A 16258-nucleotide genomic window follows, 5' to 3' on the forward strand; every position below is an offset into this window, starting at 1 on the left:
TGTAAAAAAAAAAGAAGAAGAAAAAAATCTGCTTATGTTTGAATTTCAGCTCTTGCGCTTACTAGTTTCGGACCTGAAAGTTACACATGTGCCTCAGTTTCCTCATTCATAAAATGATAATGATAAAAATGATACCTACGTCATACCTAATACTGAGGATTAATGATACTTGTCAGTATATGTAAGGTGCTTGGATATATAGTTACTATATGATTACATGTTCAGTGAGTGTAATTTTTCTCTATTATTAAGAAACCCCAAAGTCATAGAGCAATTAGTAGTGAAGCTTAGAGTGAACAAAGCAATTGCATTTCAGAATCTTTAGTTACTATACTATGTTATAACTGCTCCTGTGGTTATAGTGAGATGGAAAGGAGGGGTCTGAGGCAGTGAAACAGAATTAATTCCAGTCAGCATGGGAAATACCATTTGGGATAGAAAATTTTTCTTAGGTGCTCTTCAAAGAACCCCCATTGAAGAACTCACTCTTTGCTGCCCTGTCTACAAAGGGGGTAACATGAAAAATACATCCCTGCATTTTAGGTAAATGACTTTAAATCCAGGTTTGTAATGCATGTGGCTAATGGACCTGGAGAGTATTCTACACAGGCCTCCCTTTAGGAGTTGGTCTGCTCGTGCTCACACCTGGTATACTGTGTCAAGTCTTGTTGCTCTGTTCCCCTTCTTCAAACTCCCTAGATAGTTCCAACTTTAGGATCCAAGTGGGAGTCTTATGTTGGAGGATGTTGTGCAAACCACATGCGTAAAGAAAATAATTTACATTTTTCCTTTCTTAGCTTCTGGAACATCAGTGATTCCATCCTCCCACTTCTATTGGGCAGAAATTGAGGTATTCTCCTTATGCTCCCTCATCTTCTCCAAAATCCACCAACACACACACACACACACACACACACACACTCTCTCTCTCTCTCTCTCTCTCTCTCTCTCTCTCTCTCTCTGTCTTTGCCATGCTGGGCAGAGGGATCCAGAATAACTACTTTGTTTTTTCTGATTCAACGACCCAAGAACACTCAGTCTTCGGTAATAAAGCAGTTTACCAGCAGTTCACTTTCTTCTCCATTCCTGCTCTTCCTGCTCCTGGCTGTCTTTTCACTTTCTTTCTCTGTTTATTTACTCACCATTTTCCCCATGCAAAATGTCTAGTCTATAGTAGGCATTTAGTAAACAGTTTTTGAAAGAATAAAAGGCAAGGTGCATTGTTTATTCAATACCTTAATGATATTCAAGTACAGAAAAACTGCATGAGACCCAGAGCCAAATATTGCCTTGCTTTAAACTCTTTTTATGAGAGCAGATTGTTTGCCCCACCTTCCCTTCCACTGCCACGTTAGAGCTCGCACAACTTGTAGATGTATTTGATTACCCTGGGTATAGTTATGCTGGTAAAGGAACTGGATGGATACCTCAACAAATGTGGGAGGGGATCTCCTGGTTGGAGGCAGGCCTATCTCATGGTATCTGTCATTTCTCCATGTTCCTTTGCAGTTTCATGACTTCACAATAGAAAAGTTTCCACAGATTTAAGTCCACAAAGGAAATTAATGTCGCAGGAGACATACTGCTTACTATTAGAAATGGTGAGAGAAAGGAATTTGCAGAAAGTAGAAGATATCTGGAAAACCCAAGTTTATTGTTTCAACTCCCTTTCTAGGTTCAGAGCCTCCTTGGAATTCACTGGCTCCTCCAGACTTCAATGTTGAGGCGGTGGGGGTAGGCAGCAGACTTAATTCTGTTAGTTTCCAGTTTTTGAATCCCTTGCTTATATCATCAGTTATATTTGAATATGTAGTAATTGTCCCTTATAATTGTCTTGATACCTCAGCCCTCCCATACACCCTTTCTTCCACTATTAACTTTTTAGAATTTTTAATTTGAATTGTTTGACATTACTTATTGATCATGTGTTAAAATTTGCAGAATTGTGGATATTTGAGTTATGGTCCAGAGTAAATAACCTTCATAATTCTAGTATCTATAAGAACTAAAACCTACATAGACAGTGGTGCTTGGACAACTCCCCTCTCACTGGTTTCCTAGTAAAACCTTTAGAAATGTGAGAAAGAATCATTAAACATTAGGACCTTATCTTTGCCTGAAAGTCTAGACTCATGTTTAGTCCAGGCCATGACGACATACCACTGGACTAACCAGACATGCTCAGAGCAGTGAACCTGGGCCTTCAGGACCGTGGCCTTGGATCTCAGTGTGCTGTAATATGCAGAAATACTGTGTATCCAAAGATGAAGAACATCTTCTAAAGCCAAGCATTGTGTGTGTGTGTGTGTATGTCTATCTGTGTCTGTAACCCAGAGGTATTCTCAAATACTTCAAGTGAAAGTGATAACCAGATTTGAATTTGCTGTGCTTCACATATGAATCTTGTTCACTGCCTACTTCATATCCAAATCTCCTTAAGAAATTAGAAAAAGAAGACCAAATTCAACCCAAAGCAAGTACAGATTAAAGCCAAAATCAGCCAAATGGAAAAGAAAATAGAGAAAATTAAAGTCAAAAGTTTGTCCTTTGAAAGTGTAAAATTGATTAACCTCTATCATGATTGATAAAGAGAGAAAACAGGAATTGCACAACATTAAGATGAAAGGAATATCACTTATAGATCAGTGTTTTTCAGCATCTACTCTGTGGACTGCTACAGCCTGCTAGAAATTTTGTGCTGGTTCATGTGTTAACCACTCTGCTGTTGTATGAAGGTTAAGACTGTATAATCTTCATACAATATTGGGGTAGTTAACTTTCGCAGACTGGCACAAAATTTCTGGCAGATGAACACCAGTCTGTGGACCAGCAATTGAAAAACACTGCTTCTCTGGCTGGTTGGCTCAGCGGTAAAGCGTCAGCCCGGCATGTGGAAGTCCCAAGTTTGATTTCCAGCTAGGGCACACAGGAGAGGTGCCCATCTGCTTCTCCACCCTTCCTCCTCTCCTTTTTCTCTATCTCTCTCTTCCCCTCCTGCAGCCAAGGCTCCTTGGGAGCAAAGTTGGCCCGGGCGCTGACAATGGTTCCATGGCCATCTCAGGCGCTAGAATGGCTCCGGTTGCAGCGGAGCAATGCCCCAGATGGGCAGAGCATCGCCCCCTGGTGGGCATTATGGGTGGGTCCTGGTCGGGCACATGCAGGAGTCTGCCAAACTCCCGCTTCTCACTTTGGGGAAAAAAAAATCCAACAAAAACACCTAACAACAACAACAAAAAACCCCCAAACACCACTGCTATAGATCATACCAACATTAAAAAAATAATAATAGAATATTATGAAAATTTTATGCCAATAAATTAAATTAGATGTTTTAATTTTTTTTTTTTTTTTTTTTTTTTTTTTTTTTTTTTTTTTTTTTTTTTTTTTTTACAGAGACAGAGAGAGAGAGTCAGAGAGAGAGAGATAGACAGGGACAGACAGACAGGAATGGAGAGATGAGAAGTATCAATCATTAGTTTTTCGTTGCGCATTGCAACACCTAAGTTGTTCATTGATTGCTTTCTCATGTGTGCCTTGACCATGGGCCTTCAGCAGACCGAGTAACCCCTTGTTTGAGCCAGTGACCTTGAGTCCAAGCTAGTGAGCCTTGCTCAAACCAGATGAGCCTGCGCTCAAGCTGGCAACCTCGGGGTCTCGAACCTGGGTCCTCCACATCCCAGTCCGATGCTCTATCCACTGTGTCACCATCTGGTCAGGCTCAATTTTTTTTTTTTAAGATACAACTTACTAAGGCTAACCCAAGATTGGATAGAAAATCTGAATAGTTATATCTAGGCTTTTGATTTTGTGATTATAAAAACTTTCCTATGAAGAAAACTATAGGTCTAGATGGTCTCTGATGAATACTATCAAACATTTAAAGAAGATATAATATGAATGTTAAATTAAGAATACAGAGGAAGAACATTTACTAACTCATGTTGTGAGGCAAGCATTATCCAGATACCAAAACCTGAGAAAAATATACATAAAAAAAGAAAACTGCTAATATATTGTGTGATGGTAGACACTGCAACAGATATGAGTGAATATTTGTGTCCCTTTAAAATTCATGAATTGAAATCATAACACCCAAATATGCTGGAGAAGTCAGTGGCTTACAACCTGGAAGACAACCCTCACCAGACACTGAATTTGCTGATGCCTTGATCTTGGACTTCATAGTCTTCAGAACTGTGAGAAATAAATGTTTGTTGTTTAAAGTTACCCAGTCTGTGGTATTGTCATAGCAGTTAAAACTGATTAAGACAAATAAAAATTTTAAACAAAATATTAGGTTGAATCCAACAATATATAAAAAGGTTAATACATCATGATCAAGTGAGTTTATTTCAGGCATACAAAATATTAAAGTCCAAATATCAATATATTTCATATATTACCATCATAAAGGAGAAACACTAAGTAATCCTTTCATTAAGTACATAAAAAGCATTTCACAAAATTCAATAATTCTTGATTTAGGAAATCAGAAATAGAAAGAAATTAATCTGATGAAGAACATTTACAAAACACCTATAGTAGCATCATATTTAACACTGAAATATTGAAAACCTCCCATGATTGAGAACAAAGTATGGATGTCCTCTCTTACTACTTCTATCTGATATTACATTGGAGCTCCTAGCCATTGCAATAAGACAAGAATAAGAAATAAAGGCTTTAAGCTTGGGAAGGAAGAAGTAAAATCCCCTTTTCCACCTAAAGGTGATTCTTCATACAGAAAATTTTAAGGAAGCTACAAAACAACTACTAGAACTTAGAACTGAACTGAGAAAATCCATAAGAAGTTAGAAAGGCCGCTGTGAATTTAGTAAGTGAATTTAGAGAGACCGTAGAAAACCAGGTTAATTGTATTTTTACAGATCAGCAGCAAACAATTGGAAAAAGTGATTAATAATATTATTCTATATTATCTGTATTTTATAGATAACAACAACAAGAAAATGAATACGTAAGAGGTAGATTATAGACCCAATCAAAACTATCAAGCTTCTAGAAGAAAACACTTGAGTTAGGCAAGATTTCCTAGAGCGAGCATTAATAGCACTAACCAAAAGTGAAAAAAAAATGGAATTAAAGACTTTTGCTCATCAAAAGTTACTATACCAGAAATAAAAGGGAAGCCTGACCTGTGGTGGCGCAGTGGATAAGGCATCAATCTGGAATGCTGAAGTTGCCAGTTTGAAACCCTGGGTTTTCCGGGTCAAGGCACATATGGGAGTTGATGCTTCTTGCTCCTCTCCCCTTCTCTCTTTCTCTCAAATGAATAAATAAAAAAAATCTTAAAAATTAAAAGGGAAGATGGACTGGGAGAAAATATTTATAGTGAGTGCACACATCAATAATAAATAAACAACCCAATACAAAATGGGTAAAAGATTTGCCCATTCATAAAGAAAGATGTACAGATAGCCAGTAAGCACATGATATTACTCAATAACATTAGTATTCATAGGAAAATGCAAATTAAAATTACAATGATGTACCATTTCATACCCACTAGGATGACTGAAATTATAAAGACAACAAACACTATTGGTAAAAATGTGGGGAAACTTCTGGTGGGAGTGTACAATTATACAATCATTCGAAAAAATTGTTGGCAGTTTCTTAGAAAATTAATCATAGAGCAGGGCTGTGGCCCAGAAATTCTACTTCTAGGTATTTCAAAAGAAACAAAAATATGCCCACAAAAATACGTGTGTAAGAATGTTCACAGCAACTCTAGTCAGACTCTTCACAAGCATGAAAGACCCCAACTATCCATCAAAAAGTATAAATTATGGTATAATTCATGTAAGAGAGTACTACTCCATAAGAGAAAAAAAGAATGAAGATATATATGCAGGAACAAGAGCAAATTTCAAAAAGATTATGTTGAGTGAAAGAAGCCAGACACAAAAAAATATTGAAGGATTCTATTTGTATAAAATTCTGGTTCAGAAGTAGGCAGATTACAGGAACAGAATCCAAAGTACAGAACAATGAGTGTGTGTAGCATTACATATAATTATAAATTCATTTTAAGTCAGTAGGGAGAATGTTGTATTATAAAAGAAAATAGCATTGGATGGGGCACTAGTTCACTTACCTTAGAACATCCTTTTGGAACTTGCCTGCTCCAATTGCTCCTCATAATGTCAAATTCTTCTCACTTCCAAGAGCTTTCGCATCCTCTGCAGCTGCTTCCAATTCACTTCATTACTTCGTTGTCCAAAATTTCTTTCATATTCTCTTTTGGACCCAGCTTTATTTTCTTCCTCCCCAACTTTCCTTTTCTGTATCTGTTTTCCAGCTGATAATTCTCTTTCCACTGCAGGACCAAGACCTCACAGGTCCTTTTGGCTTTGTGCACCTACCTTCCTTAAAGGGCCTTATTGCTTGATTGGACAGAACAGTCTGTTTCTGAGGCCCGTTGAGGGTGGAGTGAGTTAATGGGGTCAATTGTCATTAGATAACTGCAGAATTTTTTTTGTGGGTTTAAAAGAGAAGAGGCTATGATTACTCAGGTGCTGATATTGTCATCAGCAGAGTTAAGTAAACTGTGGGTCCTTTACAAACTGGAGTACAGTCATTACAAATGAAACCAAGACGGGGATTTTCAAACTCTTACATGTTAAGATGACCCAAAGGCTGCTGAGGTGGACAAAGAGGATTAACAGATGACTTCCTAAATAAGCTTTAACCAGAGCAATATTGGTATATTGAGGAATCACAGAAAATTGTTTTAGGGCCAGTTACTGCTACTAAAAGTCTGGAGATCACTTTTTTTGTTTGTTTGTATTTTTTCTAAAGTGAGGAGCGGGGAGGCAGAGAGACAGACTCCTGCATGTGCCGGACTGGGATCCACCTGGCATGCCCACCAGGGGCGATGCTCTGCCCATCTGGGGCGTCGCTCCATTGAAACGGGAGCCATTCTAGTACCTGAGGCAGAAGGCCATGGAGCCATCCGCAGCGCCCCGGCCAACTATGCTCCAATGGAGCCTTGGCTGCGGGAGGGGAAGAGACAGAGAGAAAGGAGAGGGGGAGGGGTGGAGAAGCAGATGGGCGCTTCTCCTGTGTGCCCTGGCGGGGAATTGAACCCAGGACTTCCACACTCTGGGCTGATGCTCTACCACTGAGCCAACTGGCCAGGGCCTGGAAATCACTTCTTATAAAAATACTTTTATAATAAATATGTTCAGTAGAAAATAACAGATTGAAAAAGTAGCATGATTTGTAAATTAAAATATACGGCTACAAAAAACAGTTAACAGTAGTTATATCTTAGTGGTGGAGAGTGAACCAATTTTATTTCTTTTGCTTATCTTTAAAATACTTTATAGGGCTAACAACTTGTTTATTGTTTTTATTTTATATTTTTTGAGGTGTAATTTAGATCAATAAAATGCACATATTTCAAGTGTGCGATTTGATGACTTTTTACATATGTATGCACCCATATGACCACCACTCAGATCAAAATATAGAATATTTCTATCACCCCAGAAGGTTCTCCCATGTCCCCTTTCAAGTCAGTAGCTCCACTCCCTATCTCCCACCAGAGATAACCACTAATTAACCTAGTGTAGACTTATTTTTGCCTGTTCTTAAACTTCGTATCACTCAGCTTCAATTCCTGCTGGTTTTTACAGCCAGAAGTTATGGGGACTTTTCTTCCTGACACTGCAACCCTGGGCTGGGGGCCCTGGTGTGGCGCTGGGACCCGCTTGCATTTCAGGGGGGACCTCCGCAGCTGAGATACACCTCCCTATTTTTTATCCACCTCACATGTGTGTGGGACTAGCCCATTCCGCATCTCTGCATTCCCACCAATCTCGATGTGGCTGCTTTAATTCCCTAGTTGTAGGACTTCCATCCAGCCAGATTTCAGGCAGTTCTGAATGATGGTTGTTCTGTAGTTTAGATGTAATTTTGAAATGGTTGTCAGAGGAGATGGGTCCTGCACCTACCTACGCCTCCACCTTGACCAACATCCTGTAAGATTCTTACTAAGTGATGGATGTAGACATACATGTTCTCCCCGTTATGTTTTTTTAGAATGTAAGTCTTATGGCATAAGACTATAGACAGGTATTGTGCAAATGCCAATTTCTTGGTTTTGATATTTTATACTTATGTAAGGTACAGCCATGGAGGAGGATTGGGTGAAGGGTATACTCAGATGAAACTTTGCTATATCTAACTTACTGTGAATCTCTATTTACTTCAAAAAATTTTAATGTAAGTCTTTACAAGGTGGTTAACAGGGCTGTCTAGGGTTGATTCCTTAATGTCTTTCACAGTTGTCTGAGGTTTTTGTTGTTGTTTTGTAAAACACAGTGTGGATAACCTGACAATGCAGTGGCTTTTCATAATTTAATTATGAAGTCCATTACCAAGGAATTTTCTATTGAAGGCTCAACCCACACATTTAGTGGCCCATGTGTTTATGTTATGTTTGAGCGCACCAAGGCCAGCCTTTGCAACGGCACAGTGTGTGTTGGTCTTTCTGGAATCTTGGATTCCATACCATGTACCGCCTTTCTCTTCTCCATCTCTATGCTCAGCTTTCCCCAGCTCTATGCAGACAGAGGGCTACAGAATAGCCTGGCCACTGAGGAGAGAATCCCCAAATGACCACGAGGACACGTGGGATAAGATACGCCCCATGGCCAGTTAGGGATTTAGTCGATCTATAATCCATTGTTCTGTAGGTGAGGGTGGTGGATATCAAGGGATGAAGGGAGGTGTTGAAGGGAAGAGAAAAGATTAACAGCCCCCTCGGATGTCTGTATTCTTATCCCCAGAACCTGTGAATACATTAAGTTACAGGGCAAAGGGGAATTAAGTTGCAGATGGAATTCAGGTTGCTAATCAGTTACCTTAGAGAGGGAAGTTATCCTGGTTTATTCTAGTGGGCCCAGTGTAATCACAGATGTCCTTAAAAGTAGGAGAGGGAGGCAGGAGAGGAGAGTCAGAGAAAGAGATGTGATGATGGGGGCAGGATCAAAGTGATGCTCTGCTGCTGGCTTTGAAGGTGGAAGCAGAGCATGAGTCAATGAATGTGGGTGGCGTCTAGAAACAGGAAAGGCAAGTGAATGAATTCTCCCCTAAGCTTTCAGAAGACGTGTATCTTGATTTGAGTCCAAGGAGACCTATGTCAGATGTCTGACCCACAGAACTGTGAAATAATAGATTTGTGCTGTTTTAAGATACTGACTATATAGTAATCTGTTACAGTACTATAGAATATTGATAAAATAGAAAACTAATATACTATTGCAGTGCTTAAGGTCTCAGGGTAAGAAGAAAGCCTGGCCTCAGGAATCAGAGAAGAGTCCAGGGGCTGTGTGCAGTGAAACCTGAGACAGGAGCTGGTGATTGGGTGGGGCAAGAAGCCAAGGCTTAGGGGGCATGGTCTTAGGAAGAACAGTGGTGTTCCAGGAGGCGCTGAGTAAAAGAGAGGTTCAGCCTGAGCAGCTGGAGAAGTGGTTTTGGGGATTTGGAGGACATAGGTAGTCGCATATAGAGGTGAGACTCGGATGGGGAAAGTGTCTATGGGAACAGTGGGTTTGTAGTAAGCGAGGGAACAGAGAGAGGGATTGGAAAGAGCACCGGGCTAGGCATCAAGAAAGTCTGGCCTTTAGTCATTTTGCTGGCTGAGCTGTCTGACACATGTATGTCTCTAAACTTCTGAGTTTCAGTTTTTCCAAATACAGGTGGGGGAGCAAAAGTAGGTTTGCAGTTATTCGTATGGAAGATAATAAAATAATTAATAATAATATAAGAATAAACTCTACATTTCACATACTCACAACTTAAGCCTACTTTTCCCCAACCCTGTATTTGATGAAAGGCTCCGAGTATAGAGATTGCTTTCCAGAATGAAATAAATACTACGTAATGTGGTGAAAGACCTTAGTAAGCAAGTTAGGAGTAACCTAACTGTGATGATAGCATTTCAGCTCCCTGTGTCACTGAGTCATTGCCTTTGGACGCAGCTTGCTGCAGTGCATGGTAAGACAGTATAATGTGGCTTTCCCCTCAGCGACATAATGTCTCTCCACTTGTGAGTGTCCCTTGTATTGCTTCAACATAGAAATTATGACCATGGCACACACGAGTTTCCCTGTAATTGAAATATTTTGCACTTAAGGAATCGTCAGTATATAATGCTTTTCATGGGACATGCTCAAAATTGTCTCAACTGCCATCTCTGATTCTTTTTGGGGTAAAAAGGGAATAGCCATTTTGAAGTTGGCCAGACAGAGAAGCACAGGGTTGTGAATGTCCAAAGCTCGCTTAATTCTTAACATTAAGTAGTTCAGAATCCTGAAATACTGAATTTAGTAAAAATGTCTTTGCATTCTGTTTGATTTTGTACACTTTTCAGTTTCTCACAAACCTTTTACTGACAGAGCATTGTAGCATCTGCCAGTGATAGGGCAACCAGAGGGTTTGGCAGCTTGTGGGTGGGAGTTTCAGGGCTTGGGGACTTGGCTGTAGTTAGATTGGGCTGTTGGTGTGGGAGGATGGAACTGTGTATTGATGATGGTCTTGGCTTTTCCTAAATCACAATTGCATCATATGAGATAGCTGAATTTATGTTGAGCTTTACAAAAGCCTCCTGGGAAAAGGGCAAAACTGGTTTTAGTGCGTAAGAAATTTATTTATGGCATTCATGGTACCAAACTGAGACTGGAGACTGTTGAGAATCTGGACCGTTTTCTGGTGGAGAAAAAAAAAAATCTATTTTACTTTTGTAAGTAGGAATCATAGTAGCATCACGTTGTAGTGCAGTGATTTTTGAAAGTCTTCTTGTCCTTTTCACGGGGCAGCAGGTAGCAGGATATTCTTGTCATGTTAGTTCAGTTAAGGATGGCTTTTGGAAAGAAATTGGAGAGAAATGACAGAATAAGGGTGAGTGGAAGGAAAATGGCCAGCTCCCGGGGAGGTGCTCTGAGGATGTCAAGTACGGTTGGCAAGGTTTCTTATGACTCATTGGCACAGCAGAGCTGCATGACTGGTCCTCCTGGAAACTCAGGGTCACAGCTCTCTGCGGTACTCAGATGACTCACAGAGAGGGGGACCGTAAGTTCCATCGCGGGTTTACCTGATATGCATAAATGTGACTTATGCCTATGGTTTAATTTGATTCTTTAACTTGTGGTGCCCTGATTTCTAGTGATAAAATGTCATGGATGGGAAATTGTATCAAATGATTTAAAAAAAAATACAAGATTAGAATACCTGAGCATACCTCTGTCATCCTTGCATTTTAGTCTTCTAAAATGGCTTCATTTTGGTAAGGTTCTGATGAGAGTACTTTTAATATCATGTAGTATAATGTGATCTATCTATTGACAACTCAGTTGGAATACACACTTTAACTCTTTTTTCTGGTCACCTCTTTTAACTAAACTTCAGAATCTACTTTCCTTTCCTTTAATCACATCTTAAGTAAATATCAAAACACCCTGATCATTTTGGATGAGTAAAGAGAGCAGTCCAATACTGTTTTAAGACTTCAGTATAATGTCAATTTAAAATTCTTCCTCTAATCTATTGCTTGAGACTCAGAAAGTAGGTTGGAATGGGAAGGGTTTGAAAGAAGGAGGGAGAGGAGAGAGAGAGAGAGAGACAGAGACAGAGAGAGAGAGACTGACTGCTTCTGAGATATCTTCTCTCCTCTCTGCATGTAGGCCATTCAGGATTGGGGCGAGGGGCACTTAGAGGAGGTAACGATAGTCTTACACACTTGACCACCTGCTGTTTGTGGGAAGGTGGCCTTACTCAGGTCACTCTGGTTCTGTCTGCTTCTAGCAGCCTCTGCTGATGAAATGGTCTCTATATGATGGTTTCTTATTCAGGTCAACCTGACCCACTTTTTCAGTGAGCGCTTTCTTAGAGAGAGGCAGCCCTGTGTGGTCTGTAGCTTCAGTCTCCTTTCTAGTGGGTATTACCTCATTTGTCTTGCCTGTCTGGATAGCCCATTTTGCCTCTGTCCCTCCTCTGTTTTGTAATCTATTCTGAGGACTGTTGGAACCACTGAGGTTTTCTTCCATACCTTCTATCAGGAGTAGGGGTGCCACATGCCTTTTCCTCCCCAAGACTACTACTATATACTATTTCCTCAGTGTGCTGCTGCAGGGCCACTCCAGTAACCCTCTTGCCTTCAGAAATCTCCATAAGTCTCTGCTCAAGTGCATGCCTCCCCTTTTAGACCACGCCCTCCCTAGAGCTTTTTCACCAAGCTCCACTCTGCTCCGTTCACAGGACAGTGGGATGCGAGTTGTCTCCCTTCCTTGTGGCTACCCTGAACTCTACCAAGAGTTCTCTGGGAGCAGTGCATCCTCCTTCCTTCCAACCTTGGCTTTGTAGGGTAGGAGAAAGAAAATTTTCTTACGATAAACATTTTGCTCTTTCTGCCCAGCCTCGTATGTGGATTGGGAAGAGATGAGAGAGTTAGCTTGATGGCTGTCAATCAGAGGGTTGGTTTTATCTATTAGTAAGCCATGTGGGATGATGTTTGTCCCTTTAGATATGGAGACTCAGTTCCTGTAGATTTCATTTAAAGACCCTTGTGCCAGTTCTGAGGCTGCAGGAAGAGTTCAACTCAATATCCTGGCATACTGGGTTTTCTATGTGACTGTTCTCCTGTCAGTCAGTGGCCTTTCAGCAGTATGGGATGGTATGGCAGTTTTTTTGTGTTTTTTTCTTGTATCTGCCAATTTATAGTCCTAGAAAATTAATAAAAAATAATGGTCTATAAAAAATAAGGCTCTGTTTACTTCAGTAGTGACTTGTTTCCCAGAAAATATTTAATTTCCCTGGCTAGATGCTGTAAATACAATAGGACTTTCTATTTACATTGCTTATTATAATAGGTATTTATTCTATAAGTTAAATCATGGTGTTCAAGATGTGTGCCATATATTAAAAGCTCAGGGAAGGCAGTAGAGAACATGCTGGAATTAAATCAACTTGTCTAGAGTCAGCAGCTGTGTGAGACTGGGCAAGTCACTTAACATCTTCCTCATAGGCAAAATAAAACTAAGGGTTATGAGGGTTATGAGGACACCACTGAATAATGTATATAAAATATTTAACATGATGTCTGAATCATAGAAGTTTATAACAAGGTTAGGTACTGTTATTATCTTTATGGCTATTATTTATATAAGACTGGGAGTTCTATTAGCAATAAAGAGATTTAGTATATATCATGTTAGCAGGAAAAGGAGTCAGGTTCAGGAGAGCAGACAGCAGAGATTAGGGACTCTAATCTAAAAGATTGGGAGGTACAAGATCAGGTCATAAGGTCTCAAAGAGTGCGGATAACTAAAAATTAAACCTAGTGCAGTAGGGATAAAGCTGGGTAATTACAGATTTGAAAGCTAAAGTCTAGAGCACATCTTAGATGGCCGGCCTCCTGGAATGATAGACTGGGACAAACAGGACCTCTGACAGCAGTGCTTAGCATGTGAGAGAGGGTAATTCTCTAAGGCATTTCTCCTTTTGCCAGAGGGATGCTTAAATATTTTTTTGTTCTGATCAGCAGGTCTCACTTACCCTGTTAGTTTCTTTTCTGTTAGCTCTGATAAGGTTAAGTAGAATTGAGCACTTTAAAAAAAATATTGCTAACTGGATAAGCAAAAAATAAAAAAATCTTACTTAAATTTTTACTGTTTGATCCTAAGTGGGATTTAATATATAACCCATATATATTAGCTGACTGCATTTTTCCTTTTGTGAATTATCTACTCATGCTATTTGTAATGTTTATTGATTTAGAGTTTTTCTTATTCAACTGTGCATGCTTTTGAAGACTTTTTGTCAGTTATATTTCTAAGTATTTTTCTTCATTTGTATTTATTTTTTAATTTTTGATTTTACACTTTTAGGCTATATGGAATCAACAAAAAGAAAAGGCAACCTATGAAATGGGAGAAAATATTTGCAAATCATACATCTATTAAGAGGTTAATATCTAAAATATATAAGGAATTGTTGCAACTCAGTAGCAAAATAAAAACAAACTGATTAAAAATGTGATAAGGTTTGGAACAGACATTTTTCCAAAGAAGATATACAAATGCCAACAGATATCTGGAAACATGCTCACCATCACTGATCATCTAGGAAATACAAATCAAAATCACAGTGAGACATCTCACACCTGTTAGTATGGCTGTTTTCAGAAAGTCATAAGATAGTTAGTATTGGCAAAGTCGTGGAGAAAAGGGAACACGTGTCTACGTTGGTGGGATTGTAAATTGGTACAGCCACTACGCAAAACAATATGGAGGTGACTCAACAAATTAAAAGTAGATCTACCAATAGATTCAGCAATCTCACTTCTGGGTATATATCCAAAGGAAGTAACATCAGTATCCGGAAGAGACATCTGCACTCCCATGTTCACTGCAGCATTATTCACAGTAGCCAAGATATGGAAACAACCTAAATTTCAACTGATGAATGGATAAAGAAAAAGTGAGCAATGTAATGGAGTATTATTCAGCTTTGAGAAAAAAGGAAATCCTGTCACTTTCACCAACATGGATGAACCTGGAGGACATTATGCTAAGTAAAATAAGTCAGACACAGAAAGACAGAAACTTCCTGATTTCAGTTACGTGTGAATCTAAACAAACAAACAAACAAAGCTGATCTTATACAGAGAGTAGAATGGTGGTTACCAGAGGTTGGGGTGGGAAGGGTAAGGGGAGATTAAGAAAAATAAAAAAGTAGACTGACTGCCTGAGCAGTGGTGGTACAGTGGATAGAGCTTCAACACGGAATGGTGAGGTCCTAGGTTCGAAACCCTAGGTTGCCAGCTTGAGTGCAGGCTCATCTGCCTTGGGCACTGGGTCGCCAGCTTGAATGTGGGGTCATCAACATTATCCCAAGGCTGCTGGCTTGAAGCCTAAGGCCACTGGCTTGAACCTAGAATTGCTGGCTTGAAGAAGCCCAAGGTTGCTGGCTAGAGCCCAAGGTCATTGGCTTGAGCAGGGGGGTCACTGGCTCAGCTTGAGCCCCCTGCCCCACACAAGGCATGTATAAGAAGCAATCAATGAGTAACTAAAGTAATGCAACTAAAAGTTGATGCTTCTCATCTCTTTTCCTTCCTGTCTCTCTTTTTCTTTAAAAATAAATAAACAAACAAATAAATAAAATGATGGTTGCTAGGGAATGGGGAGAGAGGATTATAGGAAGTTATTGTATGAGTACAGAATTTTAGTGTTTTCAAGATAAAGAGTTCTGGAGATGTATGATGGTGATGATTGAATGACAATATGAATGTACTTAATACCACTAAACTGTATACTTAAAAATGCTTAATGTATATCAGTGATTTTCAACTTTTTTACACTAGGGACTAGTGAAAATAGGAGTTATTTCAGGGATTGCTAAGGCAGAAATCACCCTGAGCATAAGCAGATTCAACTAAGATCATTGGATCTATAATCTTCATACAACATCAGGGTGGTTAACGCTTTTGCAGACCAGCACGAAATTTCTGGTGGATTGGTCCTCAGACCAGTGATTGAAAAACACTTAAAATTTTACCACAATAAAAAGTTGAAAAAAAATTGAAACATAAGAAAAAAATTAAAATAAGGGACATGTTTAGATATTACAGAGATTAAACAAATAATAATGAGATATTATGGTAGACAACAGTTTGGTGGTGGTTCCTCAAAAAGTTAAACAATTACCAAATGATCTTGCAGTTCTGCTCCTAGATATATACTGAAAGTAATTAAATACAGGGACTTAGGAAGGTATGTGTACACCAATGTGCATGGCAGCATTATTCACAATAACTAAAGGTGTAAAACCAAGTGTCCATCAACAGATGAATAAACAAAAGTGATGTGCACATACAATGGATAATTTTACTCAGAATAGAATGGAATTCTGACATGCTGCTAAAACATGGACGACCCGTGAAAGCATTATGCTAAGTGAAATGAGCCAGACACAAAAGGACAAATATTGTATGATTCTGTACTTAAAAAGTAGCAAATGGGTAAATTCATAGAAACAAAAAATAGACTAGAGGTTACCAGAACTTGAAGAGAGAGGAGAAAGAGGAGTTCTTATCACTTACTGGGTAGAGTTTGTTTGGTGTGATGAAAAAGTTCTGACAATGTTGGTGAACATAACATTGTAAATATACTTAATTCCATTGAATTGTACACTTAAAACTGATAAAATTGTAGGCTTTAACTTATGTATTTTTGCC

The 16258-nt window shown here is 39.2% G+C and overlaps 1 long non-coding RNA gene across 4 annotated transcripts in view; it reads left to right on the plus strand.

Moving 5' to 3' along the window:
• Positions 1 to 16258, plus strand: part of LOC136324169 (uncharacterized) — a 168755-nt gene that overhangs the window by 107508 nt on the left and 44989 nt on the right. The window lies entirely within an intron of this gene.

This window comes from Saccopteryx bilineata, chromosome 2 (assembly GCF_036850765.1).
Source record: "Saccopteryx bilineata isolate mSacBil1 chromosome 2, mSacBil1_pri_phased_curated, whole genome shotgun sequence".
NCBI classification, from domain to species: domain Eukaryota; kingdom Metazoa; phylum Chordata; class Mammalia; order Chiroptera; family Emballonuridae; genus Saccopteryx; species Saccopteryx bilineata.